This window comes from Suricata suricatta, chromosome 2 (assembly GCF_006229205.1).
Source record: "Suricata suricatta isolate VVHF042 chromosome 2, meerkat_22Aug2017_6uvM2_HiC, whole genome shotgun sequence".
In the NCBI taxonomy this organism is placed as follows: Eukaryota; Metazoa; Chordata; class Mammalia; order Carnivora; family Herpestidae; genus Suricata; species Suricata suricatta.
Window position 1 is genome coordinate 56,958,089 of NC_043701.1, and position 23,033 is coordinate 56,981,121.

Sequence of the window (23,033 nt, forward strand, 5' to 3'; positions counted from 1 at the left end):
CAGAAATCACTCTGTCGAGAAGTATAATTGCATTGAGGCAAGATATAGTGCCTTTGGCCTACAGGTTCTACTTGGGCATCTAAAAACACAAAATGTAGCAAAAAATCCACCAGATCAACTGCCTTCCCATCTCCACAATGAGTCACAAAAAAATGACAAATTAATTTCCTGGGACACTGGTATCTGGGAACTTTTCATGGTTAATTTTTAACACTGATTCCAAAACAAGAGAACAAGAGACACATAAATACTATTATACTTATAGAGTTCCCTTTTACATGTATTAGAGAAAATCTTTTCATTTCAGTTTTCGAAGGCACTTTTTTGGCAATAATAACTCTGGCCTTTCACTAGATGGGTTAAATCTACTACATGGTATTGTTTTACAACCTTTGATAAAAAGCAAAGGAAGACTGACTTCTCAAACTGTGACACAATCACAAGCTTTACACAATTTTGGTAAGGCTTAAATTAGGGGGAAAAAGAAGCACAACAAAAGATGTTGGTTCCCAGATGAATTAGGCAGTACTGTGAACTCCTAACATCTGATGTAGCACATTTGCCCTCTCTAAAAGTTGTTCAACACATTTCTGTACAAAACAGATTTATAGAATCCATTTTCACTCTGATTTCCTGTTTCTCTGTCCATCCACCAAGCAAGTATTTGGAAGCCTAAAATGGCTATGTGGAGTGTTTTAAGAGTTGACCTAGGAAGTGAGCACCCCTCTGGGAGCAATTTGATTGGTTAATACCAGTTCTGAGCCCAGTATGTGAATCTTTATGACTGCACAGCTTCAGGAATGAATTACTTGACCTCAGCTTTCTCCATAGGGGTGCACACCTTAATTTTCCACACTAATTTTCAAATAGAATTACAAAAACACTTTATTTATCTAGAGGTCAACTATTCGACAAAACCCACTACTTGGAACACAGACAAAAACAAGCAAAAAAGTATCGGTGCAGCCAAAAGTGATGTCATAAAAACCCCATAGATTTTCCCCAACGGAGAGCTGCTAATCATCTAGAGCAAAGTTACCCCGTTTTCATTAACAATTCTGATCACTACCCTGATGTTGTTTTTGAGCCTACAACAGATGAGAAGAAACAAATTGTGAAAGAGAAAGAGGAACAGACAAAGGCAGTAAAACCAGAACAATATGACATTTAAAAAAGATACTAATTCTTGGGGTGCCTGGGTGGCTCAGTTGGTTGGGCGTCCGACTTTAGCTCAGGTCATGATCTCACAGTTTATGAGTTCGAGCCCTGCATCAGGTTCTGTGCTGACAGCTCAGAGCCTGGAGCCTGTTTCAGATTCTGTGTCTCCCTCTCTCTCTGCCTCTCCCCGGCTCATGCTCTGTCTCAAAAATAAACATAAAACAAAAGATACTAAATCAAAAATTATAGGAGAAGGACAAACAGCCCCGTATGCCTCCAGAGTCCACAAGGACATCACTTACTACATAAAAGAAATAATAATTAACAGTTCAGATGATTATAAAGACATGTTTCATTTTCTTTAATTCATACAAATTAGGAAAGCCAAATAGGTATTTAAGTCATTTTATAAAATTTCATCAAATAAGGAAAACATTTCTCAAGGAATAGTACTTAGAAGGATAACTCAGGAGACACAGGAGTGGCTCAGTTAGTTAACCATCCGATTTTGGTTCAGGTCATGATCTCATGGTTCATGGGTTCAAACCCACACCAGGCTCCGTGCTGACAGCTTAGAGCCTGAAGCCTGCTTCGGATTCTGTCTGTCTGTCTGTTTGTCTCTCTCTCTCTGTCCCTCCCCTGCTCACACTCTCTGTCTCTCAAAAATGAATAAACATTAAAATAAATAAATCAATAAATTACATTTTTTTAAAAAAGAAGGATAAGTTCTGCTGACCTCTCTACTATTTATCTACTGATCAATTGATCAATCTATATACCATAGTCACCCTTATGGAACAATTCACTTCCTCAGAAGAAAATATTTTTAATGCCAAAAGCCAAATTGTAGTAGATTAAATTATTCAATTTGAGAAAGGTATATACTCAGCACAGATGATCATACAGTAATCTAAAGAAACACTTTTGAGGGGTGCCAGGGTGGCTCAGTCAGTTGAACATCTGACTCTTGATTTCCATTCAGGTCTTGTTCTCAGGGTTGTGGGATCAAACCCTCCATGGGGCTCTTTGCTGAGCATGGAGCCTGCTTAAGAGCTTAAGATTCCTTCATGCTGCCCTTCTCCATAAACTCTTGCCCTCTCTTCCTCACACTCACTCTCTTTCAAATTAAAAAAAAAAATGCTTTTGACCTCAAACAGGGAAATTTGGCTTTTTTCCCCCTTAAACCAGAAGCATTGTTCTCCTCCAAAGAATAAAGGCTTTTTTGTCCACAAAACCACAGGAACTTGAAACAATCTGCAAGACTGGAAGATAGGCTGATATTCAGCAGGTGGTAGCAGGAATATAGGAACCAAAGCCAGAAACTGAGCCTTCACCGAGAATAAGTTGCCCTGCTTCTCCATGCTCAGGTTGGAAAGCAAAGGAGAAAGAAGTACGGGAGAGCACATGTTGGAGGAGCGGGCTGGAAGCTGGCTGATCTGGGACGTGAAAGAGACTCTTTAAATAATCACATGGGCTCGACAGGCATAGATGGAGACAGGCCCAAGCACACTGGGAGCTATGGTCACCCTAGTTTTAAGGAGCAAGGTGAAAAATATGATGCTAATTAATTGCTCTGCAACCATTCTTGAGGTAAAGAATGGTGGGAAAATTAGGAACGGGTATTCCTTAAAATACGCTAAAGAAACATTCTCTCCAGTTGCAGTGTTCGGTCATTCATCTATTCATCCACCTCAGTTGTAACTACTGCAACATGTTACAATTTTTAGAATAGTCTCTCTTCCCTACTGGAGTACATGTTTCTAACAGCAGGATAATCTCCCTAACTTGAGAGGGTTAACTAAATCACATCAGCAAAGTCTCTTTTCCATTGAGGGTAACATTCACACTTTTCCAAGGACTCTTGTCCAGCCTATCACAGAAAGGAATCAAGCAAAAATTCCAGATTACAAAACAGGAAATGCGACTTTTGATTCCAGCTCAGTCACCACTTGAAAAGCCACGTCGGCCAATTCCCCACTCTACCCTTACACACAACATTCCTGCTAAGTGCCCGCCCACTATCTATTTCTACTGAACTCTTGGGATGTCCTCATCTTGCCGAAAGATCAACACTCTCCCCACCCCTGTCTTTTCCTTTACTGTTCTACGTGTAAGAAAGTTTGTCCTTATTTTAAGCCCAGTTCCCTGCTCCCCATAATGTCTATCGGTCCTAGCTCAGTCTTATCTCTCTGTGAGTTAATCACCATACCCAAGACTTTTCATAAACCTGCCCAGTGCAGGACATGATATTATGATCCTCACTCTGCCTGTGGCTCTCTTAAAGAACAACTCCTCACACACATTCCCCTCATCAAGATACACCATGCAGCAGTCTAACAGTGCAGGGTGCTGATGTTTGTTTGACTGCCTAAAGGTGTTTACATTAAAAAAGGAATGACAGGGGTACCTGGATGGCTCAATTGGTTAAGGTCATGGCTCAGGTCATGATCTCATGGTTCGTAAGTTTGAGCCCCATGTCGGGCTCTGTGCTGATAGCTTGGAAGGTGGATATTGCTGCAGATTCTATGTCTCCCTCTCTCTGCCCTTCCCTAGCTTGTGCCCTCTCTCTCTTTCAAAAATAAGTAAACATTAACAAAAATTTTTTTAATTTTAAAAAAGGAATGGCAAAAACATATTAGGTGTATTATGACTGCATCTCCAGCAGCATCAGCTACAACAGGAAGGTATCTGGATTCCAATGTGGTAAATACATTATTTGAAAATAAGTGACCATAGGGCCCAGTGTTTTAAGCATCCAGCATGGTCTTCATAGCCAATACTCTTTTGAAAAACACTGCTTGTGGTTAATCATGTTGAACATAACATCTTTCCTGGACATGGTGATGGAAAGATGGATGGATGAGTCTGCAAGGTCTTTAAAACATATCAGTTGGTGTAACTGAGCTGTCTCAATAAACTAAACAGATTCCTGGGTGTCTTTCCCTCCTGGTCCCTCCCTCCCACAAAGTAGCCTAGAGAAGTTTGAACTTGATGCCTTTCATGGAGATGCCTTTTCATAGACCAAAAAAGTCCATGGGGCCATTATGGACCCTGGGAAATTCCTGAAGGGTTGTCTAGACTGGAGAACAGTTAGATTCCTGAAGACTGACTACCATGAACTCTCTTCAGGAGCAGGGATGACCTCTTCCACTGAGGCTGTGCAACATTCTCAGAAGAAAGCTGTTAAGTAACTTGAGACACTGTCTCTGGACTCTCACCTCTCTGGACAGAGAGGAAAAAGCCCAAAGTTAAGCTGGAAATCACTCCCTGGGTAATATTCTGCTTGGTTCTCTGCCCCTTGATACTCCTTCCTCCCTTCTGCAAAGCCTGGGAGCCTGAGATCCTCCTGCAGAGGACTGGACTTGGAAGACACAGGGCCAGTCCAGTGCTCACTGAGAGCCTCAGACTCAGCCATGGGCTCTACCTTTATCCCAAACCAATTTCTGCCTTTTGGTCAAGTTTGGAAAAGTAGGTTCTGCCTTATCCCCCGGGACTCAGCACTGCCCTTAAAACCATCCCGGCAGCCTTGTCCTTCCAGAATATGGGAAAATCAATATGAAGCAATATGAAGCCATATTGCTCTTGCCCTTTTCTTTCTTATGCCAGGCAGGAGGTGAGTTCCGCTCCTAAATGCCAGCCCTGTGGCTGCTGTCTTGCTAATCAGAAGGGTGTACCTGAGGTACTATACTATTTGTTACAATTTCGTGATGTTCTTTGAACATACAATCTCAGTGCATTTTGTCCACTGCCTGTCAAGCCACCTTGCCATCTCTTAGTAAATATGAAACCATGTCTCCCAGTTACCAGGTCTCACCTGATGGGTTGACATTCTACTGCCAGTAGGCAGGTTGTCCCCACCCCCCACCCCCATCCCTCTGAGCCGCACCAGCATGTCTATCGAGTTCTGAGTCCTCACATAACTGGGCTGCTCCTTCCTGTAGGAAGAACAACTCTGCCATTGCTGGAGTAATGAGACCCAGGGAATCCCACAAGTGACCCTTTGGATTAATGACATTTTGAAAAATACCCCATTAAGATAGTTTTTGGAGTGCTAAGGCTAAGGAGTAGCAACCAGTTTTCTTTTATATCACATGATTCATAATTTAAAGCTTGCCTTTTGTATATAGAAGTATAGATATAGGGTTTTTTTTTTCCCAAGTAAAGGAATTAATATTAGAAAATTCTATGATGGGGCACCTGGGTGGCTCAGTTGGTTAAGCATTCCATTCTTGATTTCAGCTCAGGTTGTGATCTCATGGTTATAAGATCAAGCCCCAAGTTAGGATTTGCCCTGGGTGTGGAGCCTGCTTAAGATGTCTCTCTCCTTTTCCCTTTCCCTCTGCCCCACTCCCCATTCACATGCATACATCTCTCTCTCTCTCAAAAAAGAAAAAAAGAAAAAAAAGAAAATTCTATGAAGAGACCACCTATATTATAAAAAGAAAAGAAATTAGGATATTAATTCCTACTGGTCTATTTAGTTTTAGTCTTGTGGTTTATCTTTTTTTTTTTTTTTTGCAAAATAGAAACTTAAAGGTCTTAAGTCATTAGAACATTTTCAAAAGCACCTAATAAGAAAATAAGCCAGACAATATATGTCTAAACATTTCTTACATTACATGTAGAAATATTGCTATTGTGTAATCATCATCTTTAGAAAAAGTCTCCTTATGAATAGACTCTAGTTTTTATGCCAACACTTTTACCTATGACCCATTACCTCCATCTAACATTATAAAATTTCCCACAGTACATGTATAATAATAGCAATGACTGACATTTATATAATACTTATCATATTTGGCAAGACATTTTAAAATATGTCACACAAACACATAAACACATCAAATTGCATATAAGGCCAGAAAATAGGATCGGGCTGCTTATATTAAAACTATATATATCTGGTAAAGTCTAAAACTGGTTGATTTTCAAAATATCCAGAAGTTCTCTATTCTTACCTTAACAGAGTATTATAAGAAAACGTTATTTCAAAGGTTTAATTAAAAAGTAAAATTAAACGTTATTTCAAAGGTTCTATTAAAAAGTAAAATTAAATTGATATTGGAATTTGCAGGAATTTGGATTTGGGGGAGAAAGAAACAAGTATAATACCCATGTATAAAATATAAAGCTGGATTTTCTTGTAATACCAGAATTGACACCAGGATTTGTATAGAGATGACATGTATTGTTTTTTATTATAATTTTCTGGGGTTTCAACCATATCACATGGGAATGCAAGAATAAAAAGTTACATTACAACAGAATTCTGTGGTGTTTAAACAGATGAGAGCTGAAATAAACATTTTCCTTTTCCCACCTCACAGGAAAGGTTAAATGTTGACATTTCTTTTTGTATGGAGAAAAATTTAATAAGGGTAAAGAAGAGCAGTCCAAAGAAAATAATAAACTTGCATGAAATCTGAGAGGACAATGTGATATTCAAGGAAAGCACGGGGAGCCACCATGTTGTGGGAGCATTTCCTGCATCTCAGAGGTGTGCTGCTTGACTAGAGTGGAAAATTTAAGCTATTTCAGAAACTGTTTAAATACGAGTATTCCCACTATTTTTTTTTCAATCATAAATTCCATTCTCCCCCACATTGGCTTGCCTCCCTTTGGTCTTCTTAGTCATTACTTCCTATGTTTTTTTAATGTTTGTTTTCATTTTTTTTAGAGAAGGAGAGACTATGATTGGGGGAGGAGGCAGAGAGAGAGAGAGAGGCAAAGAAAGACAGAGAATCCCAAGCAGGCTCCGTATTATCAGCGTGAGATCCTGACTTGAGCCAAAATCACAAACCATGAGATTGTGACCTAAGTCAAAATCAAGAGTCAGACTCTTAACCGACAGAGCCACCCAGGCACCCCAGCTTATGCCTTTTTTAAAATAGAGGCAAAGAAAATAAATAATAAAGATGGGTCCAATTTGCTTTTTATATTGGTTTGGAAACCTCTGGTTCTTCTTTTGGCTCAAACACTCCAGTAGAGGATGTGAAGGCTTGCAAGGGAAGCACACAATTTTTATTTACTTTTCTTAAACAACATGGCACTGACAGAATTTATATTGGGACTCTGGATCCCAGGTAGGACCTCTGGGGATGACTGAATGCGAGAGCCCACAAAGCTACTTCCAGCAAATTTTGTTTCTGTGTTTTTTGTTTTGTTTTGTTTTTGTTTGCTTTTAAGGGAAAACATCTATTTTCACAGAAAATATCTTGGTATTTCAACCCGAATGGAACCTCTGGTTTGGAGTTCCTATCATTTTAATTTGATTTAAGACCAAATGTGTTTAAGTGACAGCTCTTTTTCCCCCCTTGTCTTACTGGAATTTTTCACAATTTAAGATGCAGAAAAATGAACCAGAAAGAAGCGAATCTGTAGTTCACAATAGATGAACTGCTGAATCTAAAATGCCAAGTGTGGAGCAAGCTATCACTTTTGCTCTTCAAGGACTCTATTGCTGCCCACAGACCAGGGAACTGGGAAGCATCATTTTGATGATAACTTGAGCTACCAGGCATACTGAGAACCTCAAAAGTTGCAGTGATAGAGAAAGGTGAGTCTCCAGCCCCGCCAGGGAGAAATTCTCTCCTCAGAAAGAGTGTGTTGTTCCAACCCGTGTCCTGATGTGGAAACCCCGGTGTGTCCCAGCTGCTGTGGTGCTCTTGGCCAGGAAACCTTGGACACTAGGTGGCAGGGGCAGGAAACAGGACTGGGGTTCCCTTAATCAGGAGTGTCAACAGGTACGATGCCTTGGCCATTTTCATACAGGAAAACATCCCCCAAAAAGCTTCATTTTGAAAAAAATATAATCTTTAGGATGACATTGTTTTGCTTCTGGAGTCTACTCCACCCTACTGTCTTGAATGATTCCAGAAGAATTATTTAAGTAACTTATTTTTTTTAACCTTCCTGTCAGATCTGGTTTTTCCATCAGTACTAATATACCATTTATGTGTGTGTGTGTGTGTGTTTTAAAAGAAAAGAAGAAAGCATTAAAAGATAGCCAAACAAGATGATATATATCATCTCTGCTAAGGTCCTGCTATGGAACCGAATTCCTGAGATCTGAAGTGCGTTTCATGAATGTAAAAGACATAAGTCGTCAATCCTGATGGTGAAAAAAACGAAGAATGAGGTAACGGTCACACTGAGGGGCTGTTTGTCTCAAATGTCCTATAAATAGGAATGTGAAATTAATTTTTTTTCAATCTACATTCCCTCTATTCAGGGAAAACATTCACTCCTCAGTGGTAAGCTGAGGTAAGGTATTTAAGAACCAACCACCTGGAGGGGTCAGTTGGTTAAGTGACCAACTTTGGCTCAGGTCATGATCTCACAGCTCAATGGGTTTGAGCCCCGCATTGGGCTCCCTGCTATAGTGCAGAGCTTGCTTCAAATCTTCTGTCCCCTTCTCTCTCTGCCCCTCTCCCCCCCAAAAAAAATAAATAAACACTAAAAACTTGGGGAAAAAAGAGAGAGAATGATTAGAATTTGTCTCTTCCATGCTTATAATTTGGGAACTTCCTACTGAACTGAAAAGTATAGCACAGTGCAGCTTTCCTCAATGTCCTATAAAACTCATGAATGCAGGAGGACATTTTGGGGGAACCATTTTTTTGTCTTCCATGGAGTCTACTGGAATGGTCTCCCCCTGTTGTGTGGAGGGCGTTGGCCAGTTGGGAGACAGGGTTTTACCCGAGGCCTGCTAGTGTAACAGCTGGTGGCTTTGGCATTTCCACATAAACACACAAGCCGAAGAGGAATTTCTCCTTTATAGTTGGCCCCATTCCCCCCTTCCTGGGACATTCCACAATGCTACCAACAATGAAGTGCTCAGAAAGGAGGAATCATTTCTGTTTATGTGAAAATAGATCTGAACTCCACGAGACAAGGGAAAAAATAACAAAAATCTTCAAAGACCACAAAGAGAAGTTATAATCAAATCTAGATGCCATTTTCGAGATCTGACAAATCTCCTCCATATATCAGTTCTGACATGGAAAGCTGGAGCCAACCGTCCTTTCCTCAGCCCTGTCTAGTTCATTCTCCAGCCCTGCCTTACCATTATCTGGGCGTGGGCAGCAATCTTAGTGACCGTGCACTCGCAAACATGAGCAGGCCATGTCACTCTCAGGAGTGCTTCAGATACACGAAGCCATTGGCCTACAGTGTATAAAAGTGATGATCAAAAATGCCTTCAGGAGGCAGCATAACATAGCAATAAAAGGACATGGAGTTTTGAGTAACTCAGAATTGAAAGCAAATTCCTGGTCTGCATTTTACTGGGTGTGTGAATTTGGTCAAGTTATTTAATTTCTCTGAGGCTCAGTTTGCTCAGCTGTAAGATGGGGATACTAAGGACTCCCTCGGAGTGTTGATGTGATAATTAGAGACCATGTATGTCAAGCACCAAATGCATTATCACACTGACTGTTGGATAGTTTTATCGAGGGTTCCCTAAAGTAACTATTCTTATTATGCTTTACATCACAAGTGTACCTCCCCACGCAGTAGAACAGAATGCATAAATTTTCTATGCTTCTTACCATCAAGAATATTACTATAATTGAGCTTAAGAGAAAACACTTCTAGAGACTGGGAACGACCCTAAGTGTTGCTACCAGCTCATAATCGCCTGCCGCAAATGAAACATTCCTCTATTTCTCAATTCTGCTCCTAAGAAACATGAAGATGTATGCATTCACTTTAAAGAAAGAGACTTTGTTGGCATCAGGATTTTATAAGCAAGAAAAGTATCATCCTGAATCTTTTCCCAAATAACTCCACTGACTTCCTGTGTGAAGGCAGTCAAATCACCCTTACTGGTAAATACTGTTTCCCTAACAGACTTCAATTCAAGTTTCCCTTTTGTGCTTAAAGCCTATTTCTTCTCATTTGCCACATTAGGCAATTAATTGGGTATTTATAGGCAGCTATCATATACCCCACTGTCATTGCTACTCAGTCATACATCTTAAATTCTCCACATCTTGCTACTTAAATTCTACCCCTTAATCACCTCATCATCTTTGTCACATTTAAAATTTTTCCTTTCACTTAACCAACTCCATTTTCTAAGCCAGCGTACGAACAATTGTGCAGAATCCTCCTAACACAGCTTTACTGCGGAGCGATGAAGAGAAAATGTTTCTCCTTAAGTGATTTCTTTAGATCCCAAGATAATTTTTGCTCCTAGAGCAAGAGCATCACCGTGTGAGCTATTCCTGATCTGCACTTGAGTGTTGCCCTCAATCTGTGCCCAGTGCCTTTCAACTGCTGAATGTGGCTCTCGCTGGCAGGGACTGAGCCAGCTTGTAGAGAAGGTGCGCCACCTCCACACTACCCACCCTGAAGCCCCTTGGCTGTGCTCCTGGCTGACCCTTTCCCACCCAGCGTTTCTGGGTGTTCAACCCCCACAAAGGAAAAAAAATTCTAATATTCCTCAGGACCCCTGGGTCCCTTGAGCTAAGAAACAAGAGAAAATTCTACCCTTCAGAGAATGGCCAATTTTCTTAGCTGGTTTCTCTTTCCCTTTCTAACTGCAAACTAGCCAATTTATATAGTAAATGACCATTACGACCTGTTCCATGTTGCTCTAAGGGACGATGTTCCCAGTGAGGTAACCCACAAAATGCTTTTCCGTGAGCTCTGGGGGAACAAAGAGTTCCACTGTCAAATAAAGTAAGGAACGGGGCATGCGGCATCACCCTGTTAGTGACCGAAAACATGTCTTAGAATGTTCATAGTTCTGAGAAAAGTCAGAGTAAAGAACATTCACTGACTTTGTTTAACATAAGTTTCCTGAAGCTGTTTGACAAGAGTCGTGTTTTGCTGGGACAATTATTAGGACTTCAAGAAAGCACGGGGTCCGCAGAGTGTATTTTGGAAATGTCACACAGCATCACGGCCCCTCTAGTTTGCCCTAAACAAACTGTTAAATCGTCAGCTGAGAACCCTGAATTATTGTTTGCACCCGTATGTTCTGTTGGAGAACAACAGTGTTTGGGGAGGATGTTTGCACCCTGCACGGTCTCCACTGACCCTACGCGTGACGTATTTATCTGCGAGCTCCTAGTTGGAAGACGAATAAAGAGGCTGCTTTTGGCCCAACACACACGTCTGGCCGTGACTGTGCCACGGTTTCCCTGTTCCCACGGCATTTCACTGGATTGGTCACCGTCAAACGCAACCACGAGACTGAGTTCCTTGTCTGCCTGCACTTGGCCCAGAGTAGATCCCAGATAAAAGGATGTGAAACAACAACAACAACAAAAAGAATGATTTGTGTTACTGTATGTCCTAGAGAAAATGTCCATGATTACTTCCATTTTTAAAATTTGACAAATAACTAATAATGTGGCCAGTTTTATCTCCCCCTGAGAGTCTGTGGTACTAAAAATACTGTTAAGAGTTTATTAATGATCGGGGTGCCTGGGTGGTTCAGTCAGTTAAGCGTCTGACTTGATCTCGACTCTGGTCGTGATCTCAGAGTTTTTGAGTTCGAGCCCCGTGTTGGGCTCTGTGCTGACAGTACGGAGCCTGCTTGGGATTCTCTCTCTCCCCGTCTCTCTTTGTCCCTTTCCCACTCTCTCTCAAAATAAATAAAAAACTTAAAAAAAAAAAAAAAGAGTTTATTATCTACAGTGTGCCTCCACTTTCTCCTCTGTGCTGAACACATATTATTTAATGATTGCAAGTCACAGTGTTTGATTATGTATTTCAGATAAGACAGTTCACTGAGTCAGATGAGAAAGTCTGTCCATTATCTCCAATTATAATCTGCAGAGCCAGATTTTGCACTCGGGGCTTGCTGGCAAAGTCTATATGAACTCCACTCTCCACATCCTATATGCACACCACAAGGACAGACCACATGTACACAGGAAAACAATTTCAAAGTTAGATACATTTTTTTAGGAATCATATTTTTATTAGGACAAAATATTGATAATATAAAATTTACTGAAGTGTCCGGTTCTGTGCAATAGGGGCATTCACACTGTTCTCCAACCATTAGCACTACCCATTTCCAGAACAAAATTGTCTTCCCCAACTGAGACTTTATACCAATTAACCACTAACTCCCCATTCATCCCTCTCCAAGTGCCTTACAACCAATCTTCCACTTCCTGTCTCTATGAACTTTATCTATTCTATGTATTTCATATAAGCCAAACCTTACAGAATTTGTCACTAATTACTTTTTAAGTTCTTGCTCTAGATATAGTACCAACCATTCACTTGAAAAAAAATCATCTTAATTTTCTTATACCAACACTACATTGTTTGCAGTTTAATTAGGGTTACTCAAAGGGAACCAAGCTCTGACTTTAAAACAAAATCAGTCCCTGGTGAGCTAGAGGAAATTCGCCCACACAGCAGCAGGGCCTTGGTCAGATCATGGGAAAGATGAGAAATCTGGGTAAGTTGGGGTAACAGCTTAACATCTTCAGTCTTTTTGATAATTGAAATCTGCATATATATCCCAAACATTTCTCTTTTTTCCCCTTTCAAACTGCTTTTCTGTTAATGTGTGAAAACAGCACAACTTGAGGGAAATGTAACCCACATGTTTTGGTGCATTTACACTTCCATGCTCTTGAGAATATCAAAATGGCCTAACAATATATTTTCCAAAGGCTTTTTTGACTTTCATAAAAACATAATTATAGACTTGGTAAAAAAAAAAATAAAAACAAATTTAATCCCCAAAGGAAATAGGCTCAATCTAAGTTCAAATTCTTGAACTTTAAGCATTCTTTAAATAAATTGCCAAGCTGATCTACTTTAAATGAAACATTTAAGATACATTAAGCGGACTTCCGGTGAGAGACTAAAGTTGTAAGGTAAAAACTCAATGGTTGGCTCAACTTTAGGAGACGGTAGTAATCAGGAAAAAGCAAGGAGGCCAGAGGTGGGTTCCCAGTGGTTCTGCAACACTCAGCGAGTGTCAATTTTCCAACTGTAAAAATGGATATCATAATAAGGAACACTTGAGTGGCTCAGTCAGTTGAGTGTCAGGCTCTTGATTTCAGCTCAAGTCATGATCTCAGGATTGGTGAGATGGAGCCCCGAGTCAGGCTCCACTCTGACCACACAGAGCCCGCTTGGGATTCTCTTCTCTCCCTCTCTCTCTCTGCCCCTCCCCCACTCATGTGCACACTTGCTCTCTCTCTCTCTCTCTCTCTCTCTCAAAATACATTAATAAACTTAAAATAATAATGAATGATTTACTGAATTGTCCCGGATATTAAACACACTGTGTGTATAAAGTGCACCATATATAGAAAAAGATTCAACCGATGTTCCCTTATACTCCCTTGTTTCCAACTTGAATGTTCCCTAGCAAGGAGGCCATTTAAATCTATTAACAAAATATATTTGCGTGCAGTATGGTGAATTGCATCTTTCCATTAAATTGAAAGGCTGAAAAGATAATCCCATTAGAAAATGGAGACAAGGCACTAAAAGGCGAAGTAAGTTACTTAAGGTCACATGCAGACTTGAAGGCCCAGCAACAAAGAGAAAACAGGTTAGGTCTTTGAGGGTTTAATGGGGGGTGAACTGTGCTGAGTACAGTCTCTAGCACTATGTGGGGTGGTTCTTCTCTCACTTGTCACTACTTGACCATATACTCTCCTCCAATCCCTAAAATATCTTGGATTAACTTTTCCTTTCCTTCTTAATTTAAATAAAATTAGGTTTTTGCTTAATTGTTTGAAAAGCATGTGGCTTCTTGTAATGAACTGGAGAATAGGGCTCCTAGGGAAATTTTCAACACACATAGGGTTCTGAGTGGGTTAGACTAATGGGTGGGCTATTCCAAGAGAGCCCGCTGCACCTTACATGATATTCTGATGAAGGATAAGCTGGGGAAGCATTTTGAAGTCCCTCATCCCTCCCCCTCTATGCAGGGTCCAAATCTTACTCAAAGGATGAGCTCAGAGACACACTGACTGGTAATGCCTTAGCAGATAAACACATGACAACACAGAAATATGGTTCCATAGAAGCTGATATATGACTCACAATCAGAAGATAGCATTCACTTGCTGAAAAAGAGATAAGCAATGAACTCTAAGGACCCAGCTCAAAGCCAAGTAAATCCTTATGGTTTGGAGGTGATATGACAAATGGGAGATTGTCCATGACCTACTGATCAGGTTAAGATGGCTGGAGGTTCTTATTTAACCCTTTGCTACCATTTCTTCACCTCCACCAACACTTCTCATTAATATTAACGTAACACTGTGTGCCCAGTCAAAATTATACTTTATCCTCTTAAACAAAAAGATGGCTTACCCCACTGATATTTTCTCTTGCTAAGTCTTAACAGGAATATATCTTGACATCTTAAGGAGGTATATTTAAAGAAAAAGTTTTCTTGGGGGATTCAGCCCAGCTGTCATCTCCTTGTGAACCAAAGACTTCCTACCTGGTAATGCTAGAGGAAAGCAAAGCCATTCCTCTTTCAGAGGGGACTGGCTCTCCAGTCATGAATGAACCTGGCAATGAAGCCAAGTGACTCACTCTAGGCTAAAGCCCACTTGGAGGCAAAAGTAATATCACTTCTTGACTATCCAAAGTAACTCTAGAGCACAGAAATCTAAACTGAAAGATTATTTTAACTTTTTGGTTCCTAGCTATTAGATGAAATCTAATTTTACTTCTCCAGTCAGTTTACATGCCTAATTACATTTAATAAATTTAGTCTCTAAGACCTATCGTAAAGTCCATACTTAAATTTGATCCAGAAAAAGTACTGAGTACCCAATGTAAGTTGGCTGCATCAAGCACAGCAAGGACTCAAGCACTAATCCCAGAAAATGTCTTATGCATCCACCTTTTAGGACAAAATAACCAAAAAATGCTTTACCATCATTGAGACTTCCACTCTTCCTGTAGCTTTTTGTTTTGATTTTGTTTGGTTTTGATTTCTAGATTTCATTCAACACTCAGTGGTCTTCTCAGATGATTTCAAACACCCCTAATCTCAAGGATCAGTCTGCAGACTTGGAGAAAACAATTCAAACAATGTATAAATCCAATTAATTATTCACCCAGGAAAAGTCTTCAGCCTACATATCACTTTCTAATAGTGAAAACAACTCTGCGTCCCAGAACTTTATTGATAACTTAGGACTGACTTGCAACAAGAGTTTATTGTCTACTAGACAGATTCACTTATCTCAGTGTTGAGACTGATGAGGACAGGTTGAAGAGGAACAACTGAGATCTTGGCCATTTTCCCATTCCCTACTAACAGGAACATGAATTCCCTGAGCACGAAAGCCCAGCTCTCACAAATATGTCTTCCTCATGGCACAGATAAGCATAGTTGATGGAGATCCCTAAGTCATATCAGCGACAGTAACTTGGCTCTTAGGGCTTCTCCAGTTCCTGATGGAAAGACATTCCTGGAGATGCGATTCACTCCTCCTCTGCTTCCTTTCTGCTCTCCTAGGAAGGGAAGTCACTGTGCTATTCATTTCTCACTAAAGGATAACAATGTCTACAGCCCTGCCTCACTGTAACAGGACTGCCAGAGAAGGCTGCAGGCACTCAGTGTCAAATCACCTGGGAATACACTGATTTATTTAACTCTCAGTACATTGTCATGGGTTAAGGGTTTAATAAAGTTAAAAATAATTGAGAACTTTGGGAAGTACCATGGCTAGTCTATTTGAAAATCATTTCCTTGCCAGCTTTCTCTTATTCTGTTGACAGACTGTAGAACCTTGCTTTCATCTCTTTCCTCTCTTTCCAGCTTAACCTGGTCCCCGAAGGAGTATGCTCTTTCTAGAAGACAGATTGAGTACTATGCACAACATGAAAACTTTACACACTCTTCCTGTTGTCATCTGAAAGATTTTTCTACCTGGAAGAAATAACTTACCTCACTTTTCACTCTCAGATTGGCTTTTACATAGGATTCCTTATGAGATCCAACATTTTTAAACTTTATGGAGGGACACAAGCCGAAACTTTGGTTCCTCTTAATTTTTCTTTCTCCCTGGTGAGATCCATGACAGCTTTGTCCATTGCTGTAACCATTATGGAAATTTAACTGCACTTTGAGGGTATGTGATTTCAGAGACAGTATCTAAGTTTCTGTCTAAAGGGAATAAAAGAGCTAAAAGCATGAGGGCAACATGAAGGTTTAGTGGAGGAAGACTGGCCATGATACAAGAGACTAGGTGGTCATTCCATGTAATGTGCGTACTTCAAACTGGAAACACACTAAAAATCTAAAATAAATCTCTTTCAGATAACTTCCACATTATCCCATTCATAAATAGCTCATCTGTTCATAAAAAACGCATACTGCTTAAAATTGTCACAAATCATGTTTTTAATTATTTTTCACCTAATAGTTTTTTATTCTAATCATTACCCAGAAAATGTCTATTAATTACTTAGTTGGTATAGAGGGTGCTGTTTTGATTTAAAATGATAATAAATTTGTCCTCCAGAAGCTTATAAAAGAAAGATGTTCATCATTTATCAAAAGTCTTGCAAAACATTCATAAATAAAAAAAATAGGGGCACCTGGGTGTCTCAGTCAGTTAAGTGTCTGACTTCAGCTCAGGGCATGATCTCATGGTTCATGGGTTCGAGCCCTGTGGGGGTTCTGTGCTGATAGCATGAAGCCTGGAGCCTGCTTTTGATTCTGTAACTCCCTCTCTCCCTTTGCCTCTCCCCTGCTTTTAGTCTGTCTCTCTGTGTCTCTCAAAAATAAATAAACATTAAAATATTTTTTAATTTAAAAATGTTAGATAATCAAAGAAATATATTCAACTTTTTCAAATTTCACTATAAAATCCAGACAATAGTCCAGTAAGTTGGTTGGAGATCCATTAATTTATAACGGTGATTGTCCTTCCTGTACCCAACACCTACTAGTTAAAAACTGTTGCAGAGTCCAAATACAAATGTTAAAATATTATGGGGGAAAGACTTAAAAAAAGTTTTATGTAAAAGAATTTAGAGAGGTGCCTGAGTGGCTCAGTTGGTTAAGCATCTGACTCTTGATTTCAGCTCAGGTCATGACCTCATGGTTCGTAAGTTGAAGCCCCACCTAGGGCTCTGCACTGACAGTGTGGAACCTGCTTGGGATTCTTTTTCTCTCTACCTCTCTCTTTACCCCTCCCCTGTTCAAACTCATCGCTCTCCCCGCCCCCTCTCAAAATAAATAAACTTTAAAAAATTAAAGAAAAGAACTTAGAGCTGCTTGCTGAAAAACAGATCAGGGTACCAGAGGGCAAGGGTAATTCAATTTAAAATCATTTCACAGGTCCAGAAGACTACTTCCCTTTCATAGAACTGACATACTCCCCACTAAAATACTTCCCAGAAGTGCTGCCTGAATCAGACAATTGTAGTACTCATTCACAGGGAAGTATCTGAAAAAGCTTATGGTGAGAAACTTTAGAGTTACACATCAAACTCTATTTCAGTGACAGCCTTTGAGGTTTGGAACTCAAAACCAAGGTGGTTTGGCACCTACACAGTGCACGGGGGGACAGTGTGTTCCATTATGGCTAAAAAGCCAATGGGCAGCAGAATCACAAAATGCAAATGGCAAATGGCTCAGTGGAAATTGGCAGTCCTTTGGAATGTGATAACCAGTGGAAGATCTTTCCACTACAGTCTCAAATAAGGTGATGTTTATACAATGGCCAATCTCTAGGTGAGAAAATGTTGTGGTGTGAACATTAACATACCTTTTAATTTAGTAATTACACACAAATTGCTACCAGTTTCACAGTTGAAACTTCAGGACATTACGAGTTTTACAAGAATCTTGAATGGACTTAGAAGGTTTTTAGAAATTATACCTAAAAGAAGTCAGTAAGAATATCTGCCAAACCAGGCTGAGGCTCCTACCCAAGCTCCTCTTCCAGATCCCTTCTCATCTAGATAGTAGGGACCTCAGAGACCTCAGCATAGATCCCCTTTACATTTTGATTTATTTTTAGTTTGGTCATTAGCTCTGTTAGGTCTTATTCTTCCTGTCTCCGCCTATCTCTCCAGGGTGACTGTGAACCTGCCCTCTTGCTTACTCCCTTTGAGCCCTTCCTCAGCTCCTCCTGTGCACCAGCAAGGCCTCCTCAAGGCCTCCATGGCTGACACCAGATTGGTCAACTGTCAGCTGGCCATTGTTTGTGTGTCTGTACATTTCACTTCTCAAGGAAGCCTCCCTTGTTGGCACACACTGGATGAGGTGTCTCTGATCTGTGCTTTGGCAGCATCCTGCTGTACAGCCTCTGGGTCTCCATGGAAACACAGATCCGCCTTTTCCATCTAGTCAAATCAGCCCTCCCTGGTGAAGTGTAAGCCTCCTGAGCGGCTGAGCCTGACCTGGGCACAGCTCTATTACCAGAGCTTCATCTAGGAAATGGAAGACCATAGATTGAGGTTGTGTGTTTGAGGTTTTACTACTCAACTCTGTTCTCAGGTTACAGTAGTTAATTATGAGCATATTCATACACTGTGCTCACTGCGCTGATATTTCCATCATTAAACTAATGGTGACCTCTGACTAATGAACACCACCCTCCTGGGAATCTTGGAATACCAGAATATTTAAGCCTGGCAAAGAGAAATAGGATGCATTTTCTCGTCTATATCCCCACTAAGAATTAATTTTTCTTTGTCTCTTTCCACTTTTAAAACTGTCAAATAGGCTTTAAAGCTCAAATGAGAGAGTTGTTTAATGAACAATATATGAAATAAAGAATAATGGTATTAGTCTAACTACAACTCATACTTAGAGATAATTCATGAACATTAACTAGTTCATATGCTTTATCAAATATGTATATCCACACAAATAAAATTTATTTCTTAATTACTTACTATAGATTGGAGGTAGTGGGAATGATATGAAAAGAGAATATGTGGCAATAGATATAAACTAATAAAGGAAATAGTTCAGATCATACTACTCACTTTAATATTGGTAATGATTACAAATATTGGAACAATGTATTAAGTACTTACAATAATTATTTAAGTAGCCAAAAGGAATTTGAAGAGGTTAATAATTTCCCATCCCTGTTAAAAGTATATTAAAACTGATTGACCAAAACCTTTAAGGTATTAAGCAATCCTATAATATATCCTATGTGGTCTCTAAACTGAGCATACTGAATGGTTTGGATTTCTACATCTCTAAAAATGGTGCAATAAATATCATGTAAGAATTATTTGTGACATCTCTGACTTCGGCCATCACAACTTCTTACTAGACACATCTGTGGAGGTCAGGGAAACAAAAGCAAAAATGAACTATTAGGACATCATCAAGATAAAAAGCTTCTGCACAGAAAACAAAAATCAGCAAACTTAAAGTGCAGTAGATAGAATGGGAGAAGATATTTGCAAATAATATATTGGATAAAGGGTTAGTATCCAAAATCTATAAAGAACTTATCAAACTCAACACCCCAAAAAACAAATAATCCAGTGAAGAAATGGGCAAATGACATGAACAGACTCTTTTCAAAAAAAAAATACAGATAGCTATCAGACACATGAAAAGATGCCATTATCAGCGAAACTTAAATCAAAAACATAACCTCACATCTGTGAGTAGCTAAATTAACGACTCAGGAAAAAAAACAGATGTTGGCAAGGATGCAGAGGAAAGGGAACCCTTCTGCATTGCCAGTGGGAATGCAAACTGGTGTAGCCACTCTAGAAAATAGTATGGAGTTTCCGCAAAAAATTAAAAATAGAAAATAGGAAGCTTTCGTCTTCGGTAGCCACAGGGACATGCTGCTCCTGGGACGGGGTCTGACTCCCTTAAACCACCTCTGGTGCAAGTGTGGTAGCTATTGACAACAAAATCGAGCAAGCTATGGATCTGGTGAAAAGCTATTTGATGTATGGAGTTAGAGAGGAAGTGGAGGTCCTCAAAGAGCAAATCAAAGAACTAATAGAGAAAAACTCTCAGGTGGAGCAGGAAAACAATCTGCTGAAGACACTGGCCAGTCCTGAGCAGCTTGCCTCTGCAGACTGGCTCTCCGCCCGCGACCACGCAGCCACGGGGGACCACACAGCCCCCGGCCCAGCCAGCGTCCCAGGGTTCAGGACTAACCCTGTAGTCTGCCATGCCCCCACAGAACTGGCCGCTGCTCTCTGAACTGAACAGACCTGAGAAGATGTACTAGGGTGAATCCATCCGCCTCCACAGTCACCCATTTCATTGCTCGCTGCACAAGAGAAGTGAGGCTGACCTGTGCCATTGTCTCTGTTTTCCAGTATTAAACACTCATGTGCTTTGGCTTGAAGAAATTTCTTACTTGGGTGAATTAAAGGTTAATCAGAGAATTAGCATGGATATACTGGGACCTCATGCAGCTTGGCAGATATGTGAGAAGTGGTTCCATTCATGCTGAGGAGCTGTGTGCCTTTCCATCATCCCTTCCCTGCTCCCCATCCCCGCTCCCAAGAGTTCTCTCCTGCTTGCACCTAGCGTACTCCATGGGGTTGGAGGGCAATGGGGGCTCCACTGGACTCTCCTCTCTCCTCTTCTACCCCATGAGGAACTTGAAAAGGAAGTCAAATTAAAGACTGATGCATAGTCTCACCTAAGATAAGGGGAAACTTAGTTTATCGTACAAATTGACGACTGTCACCAAAAACCCATAAAACGATAGTACTGTGCCTCTTTCTGAAACAGTGGATGACACAAAAACTCTGAGTCGGTGACAGGTAACTGAGACCTAGGCTATCTTACTGAGAAGGTTGTTTTGCTTATTGTATATTTGTGTATGTAGTGTAACTATTTTGTACAATAGAGGACTGTAACTACTACTTAGGTTGTACAGATTGAAATCTAGATGTTTCATTGGCTGTCTGAAAAGGTGTGGGTTGTGTTTTAGAGATCTGCAGAAAAAATGCTACATGAAGAAAACCACACCCAAAGAAATTTTAAGAATTTGGCATCGTCAGTCACTTTGTGTAATCTGAAATCTTCTAGTTGCTGAATATCTTGAAGTAAATTCCTGTTTGCTGAAGTCTTTTGATTGAGCTGGTTGAAGACTTTGAAAGAATGATCCGTTCTAGCTAATGAAATGGATCACCCAGTAGGGGTTTCTGCATATTACCTGTATAGTAGTTATATGCATTTGTTTCCGTGCATGTTCTCTACACAGTTGTAAGGTGTCACTGTATTTAACTGTTGCCCTTGTCAACTTTCAATAAAGCATATAAAATGTTGATAAAAAAATTAAAAATAAAACCACCCTACAGCCCAGCAACTAGGTATTTATACAAAGGATATGAAAATTTGAAGTAGCACATGCACCCCAATGTTTATAGCAGCACTACTGACAACAGCCAACTTATGGAAAGAACCCAAATGTCCATTGAGTGACTAACAGATAAATACACACACACACACACACACACACACACACACACACACACACAATGGAACTTTACTTGGGGATCAAAAAGAATGAAACCTTGTCATTTGCAATAATGTGGATCAAACTTAAGTGTATTACGCTAAGTGAAGTAAGTTAGCCAGAAAAAGATAAACATCATATGATTTTACTCATATGTGGAATTTAAGAAACAAAACAGATGGACATAAGGGAAAGGAAGGAAAAATAAGAAAAAACAGAGAGGAAGGCAAACCATAAGAGACTCTAAAATACAGAGAACAAATTGAAGATAGGTGGAAGGAACATGGGTGGGGGGGATGGGCTAAATGGGTGGTGGGGATTAAGGAGGGCATTTGTGGGGATGAGCACTGGATATTCTATATAATTGATGAATCCCTAAATTCTACTCCTAAAACCATTATTACACTATATGTTAACTAACTTGGATTTAAATAAAATAAAAAAATATTTTTTTTAAATTAATGCTGTTCTTCAAGAGACATGTTTCTAGAAAGGACTAAGATAGAAAACTTTTCAGGCAAATTTGTACATTATATAGAAAATTCAGTAAAGCTCACAAGAAGTTCATTAATAATAAAGGAGATTTAAATAAGTAGTTTTAGGTAATGTTAATAAAAATCTTTACTGTAAATGTAGAGATGCATATATAAATATATATAAACTGCATTTAATGAATTCAAAAATATGTCTCTACTAGGCGACTAGAACACAATGTAGCATAATATCATTCTTATCTCCACTCTGGGTTTCCTGTTTTGGCAGATTCACCTCACTGAGGCATTGTGGGAGAATCAGAGTGGTTTCTATAGTGTTCAAAATGCAGCCTAAAACTTGTCCAGTGGGGACATCCCTTAGAAAGAAAGGAAGAACTATCATAGGTAAATACAATTAGTGAAAGGAGAAATTCACAGGAAAATATTTAATCACTTACCAATAAATTTCTTTTGCATTTATTTTTTTAAAAATTTTTAATGTTTTATTTATTTTTGATACAGAGAGAGACAGAGCATAGAGGGAGAGGGGCAGAGAGAGAAGGAGACACGGAACTGGAATCAGGCTCCAGGCTCTGAGCTAGCTGTCAGCACAGAGCCTGACGTGGGGCTCGAACCCACAAACGTGAGATCTGACCTGAGCCAAAGTTGGAGGCTTAACCGACTGAGCCACCCAGGTGCCCCTCTTTTGCATTTAATACCTCTTACCCTGTCTGAATGGTCTCGCAATAGAATACAGTGAATTAGGAAATATAAGAGCAGCTTCTTATTTGACATCCATAAGCAAAATTGTCTCTCCCCATTTATGGGGAGTTCAAGGCTCTCAAGAGATGCTCAGATGCTAATTCCAAAAATAACCTAAACATATCCATTTCACCAGAAATCTGAGATTTCCTATATTGATAATTTTATAGAAGGGATATAAGGTAAGTCAATAAAGTAGATATATTAAAAAAAAAAA

At 39.8% G+C, this 23,033-nt stretch overlaps 1 protein-coding gene and 1 pseudogene across 2 annotated transcripts in view; one reads left to right on the top strand and one right to left on the bottom strand.

Annotated features, from left to right (window-relative positions):
* SUGCT (succinyl-CoA:glutarate-CoA transferase) overlaps positions 1-23,033 on the bottom strand; it is a 749,888-nt gene that overhangs the window by 77,802 nt on the left and 649,053 nt on the right. The gene's annotated exons all lie outside the window — the stretch shown is intronic.
* LOC115303972 lies at positions 19,943-20,273 on the top strand (annotated as a pseudogene).